Source organism: Sorex araneus, chromosome X, assembly GCF_027595985.1.
Source record: "Sorex araneus isolate mSorAra2 chromosome X, mSorAra2.pri, whole genome shotgun sequence".
Taxonomy (NCBI): domain Eukaryota; kingdom Metazoa; phylum Chordata; class Mammalia; order Eulipotyphla; family Soricidae; genus Sorex; species Sorex araneus.
The window spans coordinates 152,771,841-152,780,967 of record NC_073313.1 but is presented as its reverse complement, the minus strand read 5'-3'; the positions used below and the strand labels follow the sequence as shown (position 1 = coordinate 152,780,967).

The window sequence follows — 9,127 nt, the reverse complement described above, 5'->3', positions numbered from 1 at the left end:
TGACACTGAGAATTTAAATAACAATCTTCCTTCCAAAAGCACTTCTTGAGTAAACTCAAGTACTCATTTTTTTTTGGTAGGATCAGAAACCAGGGTAAGGTTACTAACATTCAATTCATCCAATAGATTGAGTCATGAGTAAACCGTAGGTAACAGATACGAACTGAGAAAGCCAAATGAAAATCTGGAGATTACACTGGTAATAGTTGTAGTGATGGCAAATGCCTACATTAATGTGAGGAATCTTCCTCCTAGTTTCTGGCATTGTAGTGATCAAGGCAAAATCCTGGCAAAAAAGTCCATATGCATAGGTTTCATAACCTGGTAATACATAAGGGACAGAGAGATAGCACATGAGGTGATAAGGCACTTGCTTTGTACACAGCCAATCCAGTTGGACCTCTGTCACTGCATCCAGTCTCCTGAGTCACTTGATGATCGTCAATGTCAAATTGACATTTTCAAATTGTCAACTAACAATGTCAAATTGCTGCTTGTAGTTACTAACAACACTAATTAAGTATAATCATCAACCTCACAGTGATTCACTAATGAAACATAACAACAATAATAAAAAGAACTAAAAGGATAGACACCCCCAAATATCATCATCATCGCCATCATCATAATCATCATCCCGTTGATCGTCAAGGAGTCACTCCAGAGTAGAGAGCAAGGAATAGCCCAAGATCACTGCTGGGTATTGGTCCAAACTCCACCCCACCCCACTCCCAATAAAATTAATGGGAAAACATGACCAAGTCTCTATGCCATCTCTGGGCCACGATTTTCTTTCTTCTGCAATAAAATGTTAGTCATTCTCTTAGGACTTCCTAGTCTTAAAATGCTTCCATTCTAGGAAATAACGTATGAGTTCAATAGGAGAGCAAGCTACAGGTAGAGCTAGGGGAAGGAGGAAGTAGCCGTACGCAAGAAAACCATGTAAAAATATCACTGGAGTTTTCTATAGCTATTTTCTCTTTGGGAGCACGGTGCCAAATACGCAAAGTACCAAAGTCCTCCAGTCATTCAACCACACTAAATTGTTGGACTTTTGGTAACTCAGTTGAATGTTGGTATTACAAGCTTCTCTATAGCTAAAACTTTAAGTTAATATTGTTTCTCTCAAATGGAGCAGGAGGTTATGAGTCTCACAGATTTTTTTCGTCACCCTCTTGTTCCTTACAGAAAATTTTCAAAATCCCTGTGTATTAGGAACTACACATTCTCTGCAGCTTCCCCTTACCGTGGTGAACAATGCAGCTTCCCTAACAGGAAGGGTCTGCAACTACTCCAGAGTATCTGCTCCAGCTGGTAGTTCTGCTTGGCCCCTGCCCTCAGCCTTTGGCAACTCTTTCCAACCACTGATGGGTAGTGCCTATCTTGATCAACATTCTAGCAGAACAATGCTGTCTGGAGTGTCTGGCCAGAGCCAGATGTCCACTTCAGCTGCTTCCTACCCGAGTGTTTTGGAGTGGGATATTGCAGGAAATGCTGAAAAGAAGTCTTCCATGGGAGACTTTACTGTGACCTTTATTGACCAAAACACTGTTGTCTCTTACATGCCAATGGCAGCTTGCTATGAGAAAACCTTAGATACCAACAACACGGTGTTTCTGTACCCATTAGTTTCTGCCAGCCTTGTTGAGAAGACACCATCTCAGGTTCCAAATCAGAGTCATAGCCTTTTGCTTCCCGACCAGGAAGGGAGCCAGGTGTTTTACTATTATCAGGGCACCCAGGGACCTCTCCTTTCTGGAGAACTGGATCCCTGCCTGCAATCCTATGGCTCCATGACATTCACAGGAGGTAGGGGCTTTGCCCTCCAAACCTACAGCAATGCATCCCCACAAATGGCTATGTTTTAAAGAGGTCCAGCCCACAAAGAACCGACCACCAGGCCCCACCACTGGAATCTGCTACTCTGTATCCTCAACCCAACACAGAATCGAGTTATCAAGTTGAGTAAAATGGAGAGATGGGAAATCCGGCATTCAAAAATTCGGGTCAGGACCCTCTGCGCCTAAAGACTTTGATTCCAAAGATGTAACACATTCGGGCATCCAGCGCAGCATCCGAGAGCGATGCACTGGGACACCAAACTGGGCTACAACTCTGTGCTGCCGGGGGTGGATTTTTTTTCCTCCCCACCCTGTCTTCCTGCACGGAAAGCGGCGGGCTGGCGGCACCCATGTGGCAGGTGCCATCTTCTGTGACTCCAGACCCACAGGTATTCGGATTTTACTTTGGGGGCTCCCAGGAACTCATGGGAAGGGGGCGTAACCGGCACGCCCTCGGCCCAGATAAACCCGGAGCCGCTGAGCGCGAATCGGACCCTCTGCGCCTAAAGACTTTGAATTCAGAGACTTCTTACAGCAATGCACTGGGACTGTGAGCTGGGCTATGTATTTTCTGGCAGAATTTCCCCTGGACTTTATACAGAAATCCAAAACATTTATAATTGTCAGCAATGTGAAACGGTTCCTTTTGAACAGGTCTGACTTGGGGGAGAAACTCCAAATAATAACAGTAAGTTTTTGTTGAAATATTGAAGGTTATTAATGTAGCAGCCACCTCTGGACTGTGAACTAAGCAAAAGCCCCACGCTGGCCGACGCGGCGTGACGTACACCATACTATGAGGCGCAGGAAGGGGGATGAGGGAGAAAAAGAAAAAAAAAAGGGAAAAGGAAAAAGAAAAAAAAAGAGAGAAAGAGAGTTATGTCAACTATAGTGAGTTTTGTGTTGAATTATGGAATGTAATCAAGGTAAAGAAAAAATGAAGTGAAATTCATTAGTTATACAGTAGGGGGTAGGGGTGGGGGCAGGGGGTATACTGCAGTTTCTGGTGGTGGAATATGGGCACTGGTGAAGGGATGGGTGTTTGAATATTGTATAACTGACATATAAACCTGAGAACTTTGTAACTTTCCACATGGTGATTTAATAAAAATTAAAAAAAAATTCGGGTAAACAGTTACACATGCGGGGTGGAGGGCTGGGGAGGTGGGGAGAAGGGGGGAGGTATATCATGATTCTTGGTGGTGGAATATGTGCAGTGGTGAAGGGATGGGTGTTTGAGCATTGTATAACTGAGACTTTAACCTGAACGCTTTGTAACTTTCCACATGGTGAATTAATAAAAGAATTTAAATTAAAAAAAAATTCGGGTCAAATCTGTAAATGTGAAACTGTCCATAGACGGGTGACATGTAAGTTTAATAAACTGAGATTTTTAAATTTATGAAATCTGAAGTTAATTAAACTGAGTTAAAGTTTAAACTCCCCTCACTCATTTTACAGCACCTATTTTTACACTTAAGATAAACTCCAATGCAAATTGGAAGGCATGATATGATAATGGCCATGTAGAATTAATAGAAGAAAACTTCAGGAGCATAACAAGGAATTCCACATTTTCATAGTTGATCAGTCCCCCAGCATTACCACAGTAACAATAAACTCCATTTCTTAAACTCTTGGTTTTTTGATTTCTGAAGACATTTTAGAACTCTTATTCTGATGGCACCACATTAAATTTCCCTTTAATGTACAAGACGGTTCTGAATACACCTTGTACTGGGAGATCCTGTTCAAACTTATCAAACCTAGAATCTCAACTTGAGCACAGACTTAATGAGGAAGTGTTACTTTATTTCTTCTCCTATTCCATGATACTAACTACCCATTTTATTGTTCAGGAAAGTGAAGAAATTGAGTATATTATGCTAAGCTCTGTATAGCATTTACAAATATCTAGCTTAAAAGATATTAAGATATTAAGATATTAAGGAGGCAGAATGTGGGTCACAGCCAAAGGTGCTCAGGTCTTACTCCTGGCCCTGTGCTCAGAGATCACTGCTGAAGGTTCTTAGGGGACCGAATGTGATCCTGAGGATCAAACAGAGGTCATATATGCGCAGGGAGGATGCCTTACAGACTGCTATCACTCTGTCTCAAGTCTCTTATATTCAAGTACAGTTTACACAGAAACTCTTTCAAATACAAAGAAAAGCAAGAAACAATGGCACCACATGAATGACAGTAAGAACTACAACAGTTACCTCCAATCTTCTAGCACAGGGTCATGTCCATGATCCTTAGAAGAGCCCTTAACAATGCCTTGCGCATTGCTGTCAGGTGAACAATTATAGCACCACTAGTTGTGTGGAGGGAGTATCCCTTTTACGGGGTCCTGATTTCTTCTTTGGTTCCTTTGTAGTGATGAATTCCATGGGGATGGAGACTTCTCTGGCATTGCTACCTTCAAGTCAGACATTTTGTCTGACACAAACTTCAGAATTGCCTGAGTCTTGCAGTAGCGGGAATCAAATACTTGAGAGGAACCCACCACCTGAGCTCGGGGATGGTCCTATAACAGCTTCAGCCCAAATGAACCTGGCGCTGCCTCCACCTCCAATTCAGGAACAAACAGGGAAGAGTTTGGATGAGATGGAAATTGGGCTTTCAAAGTCTCTGGATACCTTGCAGATCCCAGTAGAAAACCAAGATCCTCCACTGTGCCCTTTAGCAATCCCCGATACCACCATCTCCTGGCCTGAATTCACACTCTCAGCCAAAAGCAACAGCCTGGCACTGAAAGTACTGGTCAGGAAAAGAATGGTATATGTTTTAAGGACCAGGAATACTTGAAAGTGCGATTGAATCTGGCGGTAGTTTTGCAGACACCACTACACTGGTGGAATATATACATCTTCCCCAGATCTGAGATCGCTTAAAAGGCGTGGATCAATGCAAAGATCTGCAGGCAATAGACACCACAGATACCATCACTCTGAATCAGGTGCAAGAAAATGCAAGTGGCACTAAGGGACCCTCCCATTCAACTCTGAAGAACAAAAATGAGGCCTCTCAGCCTCTTGAGGAAGAACCCAAGGCCAAAATCCCGCCAAAAGACCTAGAACGCGTGTCGGGGGAGAAGTGATTGTCAGTGATAGGTGTCCAGTGACCATGGACAAACATAACAGCAAACCTCAGAAAGCTGCCTCCAGCAGGATCAGCAAGACAAAGAGCCACGGGCAGGAGAAGAAGAAAAAGGCCTGAGAAAACTCTAAGACAGCTGAGCAGAGTACGCAGCCAGGGAACAAGGTCCAGACAGAAGAGAAGCCCACCACTGACAGAATGAAACACAAGCAAAGTGAATCTGAGCTCTACCAGGAGGCCTTCAAAAAGCCCCGCAGGGGCCCAGGCATGTGGATGCTGGAGTCCATGCAAGTGCTTCACACACTGGGGAAGAAGAGTGATCAAAAGCTTGGATTCTCTTCCCCCCGGGTCCTGGGTAGCTCAAAGAAGCCCAAAGATTTCCAGCCTTCCTCAGCTGTCAAATACTGGCTAGGTGCTACAAAGAATGGAAAAGGTCTTGGGGAAACTCAGGTCAGAGCGTAGAAACCAAGCAGCAGTGCTGAAGACCGCTGTCTCCATCCAGTATGAGCGGCCATCTCCTGGGAAGATCAAATTCGAAACTTTGCCTTTTCTATCCATGGAGGAGCCGCGAGCTCGACCTGTTCCTCAGAGACCACTGTCTCTGGCTTCACATCGTCCAGCTGCAGCTTACCCTGCCAGGCGTGGCTCTACCAACTCAGCTCAGCCAACTGCCTCCAATTCATCCCGGCCAACCACTGCATCTTTGCCAGGTCCTGCCAAGCCAGCTTAGTGCATTTCGACCAACCCATCTCGACCAGGCTTGCTGAACCCTACTAGCCGGCCTATTCCTCAGCCTGCAATAGCTAGCGCTTCTCTCCCGCGGGAGCCTCTTCCTGTCTCTGTGACCAAGCCCCAGGCTCCACCCAAACGTCAGAGTCAGTTTCTACTCCAAGACTTCCGTTTCCAACCAATTCCATGGAGAAAGCCCAATGTTCCGGAGCCAGTGATGTCATAGCCCATCACAAAAGAGCAAAGATCAGAGCGTGAGGCTATGAAAAGGAAAGCTCAGCAGGAGCGGGAAAACGCTGCCACGTGCACCTCTTTGGGGAAAGGGAAGATTTTTTTCCGAGAGAAAAAGAGACAGACATCTCTCAATACTATGGCTATGTAATGTGAGTAGCTGGGACGGTCAGTGCCACTTTAGGCACCAGATGGTTGCCACAGACAAACACCTGAGATGCCATAACTTTTCATTCATTCTGATATATTTTAATAGGTCAAAGAGATGCATTAAATTTAATAGATTAGTAATAAATGTTCTGAATTTTGAGATGCTGTCAACAGTGTTTGTTATTTGGAAGGGTTTGGGGTTGGAGGATGGCATGAGAGAGCATGGGAATTTAGAGAGAGAACAAAGTAGAAACAGACAAGACTGCAAGAAGGCAAAAGAGATTTGGTCCGTGATTTTAAAGCCCCAAAGAGCAGAAATACCATGGGCCTGATGATGAGTAGGGGAGGGTCAGAGGAATATGATAGCTGATAGGACTTTTTCTCTGCATGCGAGGCTGAACCAAATTCGATCCTTGCAATCATATATGGTCCACCGAGTCCCACCAGATGTGATCCTTGAACACAGAGCCAGGAGTAAGCCATGAGCAAAACCAAGTAGGCCCCCATTCCCGGTCTCCTCCAAAAATGAATGGGAGAAATTGCATGGTAAGGGGGCTTGATTGATGTAGGGAGCCATTTTACAAGCCCGGCTCTTATCCTCTAGTCAAGTGGAGGCTTACTTGGGATTTCTGTAACAAGGTCACCACTGCTGACCTTACTGATCTTATCAGTTGGCCATTCCTCTCACTAGCCAACGCCCATGCCTGATCTGCCCAACGCCCATGCCTGATCTGCATTTTACTATTGTTCCTATGGGGGTCCAAGCATGCATACCGCCCCCTCCCACCAAGAGGTATAAGTATTGTAACTGCTGTGAATAAACTCTCTCTCTCCTCCTCCTCCTTCTGGCTCTGCGTCTGTTCATTCGGTTACGTCCCCTCCTTAGCCCCACGAGGGGTCCTCCCTGCGGGACAGGATGGGACCCCACATCTGGCGCCCAACGTGGGGCACTAGGGGACCACCGAACGCCCGGTCAAGTTCACGTCGGCCGACAAATTCACGGAAAAGTGAGTGTCTCTGAGGGTCGCCTCTCTCTTGGCGCACACCCTGGTATAGGACCGGGCTCGAATACAGTCTCGTGTTAAGGACGAGACGGTCACTGGCGGAAAGGCTTGAATTCCCTTGTCTTGTGTGTATGTGTGAGTGATTGTGCAGTCTTGGACGTCCTCGTCCTTGTACTGAGTCTGTGGCTCCATGACTTGGCATCCTTAAGATCCCTTTAAGGTTACGGAGTCCAATTGGGCTGTCTGCGATTCCACGAGGAACATATGGTCTAGGGTGGTGCTGGTTTAGACACCAGCCGCAAGTCACCTCTCAGGCTGATCCACTATGGCTAAGTTCCTCACCGGCCAGACATGCATCTGAATGGTTTGTTATGAGTGTCCCCATCCCCCCGCTCCCTTCTTGTGTCTTTTGTGTTTTCATTTCTGTCGAGTTGGCAGAAACTACCTCCCAGTGAAGACAGTCACTGGTGGAAGGTCGAATCCCTTTGTCCTGTGTTTTCATTTCTGTCGAGTTGGTAGAAACAGCCTACCAGTGAAGCAGCCACTGGTGGAAGGCTTGAACCCCTTTGTCCTGTGTTTTCATTTCTGTCGAGTTGGCAGAAAAAAGCCTACCAGTGACCCTTTCTTTTCTCTTCTTGCTTTATGGCCTGCTTATCCTCTGTTTCCAAGGCTCCCTCAGTCTGTGGGGATGAGGCCACCCCCATGCACGGAACTGACTCCTCAAATTCTACTACTATAGACTCTGACCATCCTGCTTTCCTACCTGAGCCCTCCCAAGCGGAGGCGCCTCCAAGACTTTAAAAAGAAAAACGGCAGTTGGCGACTGCTACAGGATCTACGAGCAGTAAATAAAACCATAGTCATTTTTGGGTAGCTTCAACCTGGACTGCCGTCCCCAGCAGCCATTCCTTCAGAAATGTATAAGACAGTACTTGATTTAAAAGACTGCTTTTTCTCAATTCCCTTGCATCCTGATGATCACCCCCGCTTTGCCTTTAATTTGCTAGCTTCTAATTAGAAAGAGCCCAATGTACATTGGAGCAACCCCATTGTCAGGGGAATAAGACCAAAGATAATGTGGACGTCCGTAGGGCAGGTTCAGGAATTTCAGTGTGAATGTGGTGAGTGGGTGTGCACCCTCGTGAAAGAAGGACTGGTCCGAGCGAGTGCAGGAGTGTGCTTTGTGCGTGTGCCTTTAGTGTGTGTGTAATTGTCTCATTATCTTTCTCTTAGTTCTGCTTATTATTATCAGCAGAGAAGGCAGGAAAATGAAAGATAATGTGGTTAAGTGTTTAATAATATCAGGAAATAAAAGTATATCACTAAGGTAGCCTATCCCCAAATCTGATAAGAAGTCACTAGTTCCCTGCCTCAGAACTAGTCTTGACCAAGAAAGAAAAATGGTAGCATCTGACCACCTTAGGTTTCAACAATTTTGAAAAGGTTTTGCCGGCTTATATCAACAAAAGCGCTTTCTTTTTTTTTTTAATTTATTTATTTTTAATTAGAGAATCACCGTGAGGGTACAGTTACAGATTTATACACTTTTGTGCTTATACTTCCCTCATACAAAGTTTGGAACCCATCCCTTCACCAGTGCCCATTCTCCACCACCCGTAAACCCAGTGTCCCTCCCACCCTCCCCAATCCCATCTCCCCCCCACCCCACCCTGCCACTGTGGCAAGGCATTCCCTTCTGTTTTCTCTAATTAGCTGTTGTGGTTTGCAATAAAGGTGTTGAGTGGCCGCTGTGCTCAGTCTCTAGCCCTCATTCAGCCCGCAACTCCCTTCCCCCACATGGCCTTCGACTACAATGTAGTTGGTGATCGCTTCTCTGAGTTGACCTTTCCCCGGAACGTGAGGCCAGCCTCGAAGCCATGGAGTCAACCTCCTGGTACTTATTTCTACAGTTCTTGGGTGTTAGTCTCCCACTCTGTTATTCTATATACCATAGATGAGTGCAATCTTTCTATGTCTGTCTCTCTCCTTCTGACTCATTTCACTCAGCATGAAACTTTTCATGCCCATCCACTTGACTACAAAATTCTTGACCTCCTTTTTTCTAACAGC

The 9,127-nt window shown here is 45.6% G+C and overlaps 1 pseudogene; it reads left to right on the top strand.

Annotated features, from left to right (window-relative positions):
- Positions 1-214: 214 nt before the first annotated feature.
- On the top strand, positions 215-6,059 carry LOC129399797 (uncharacterized protein C2orf78-like; annotated as a pseudogene).
- Positions 6,060-9,127: the final 3,068 nt, after the last annotated feature.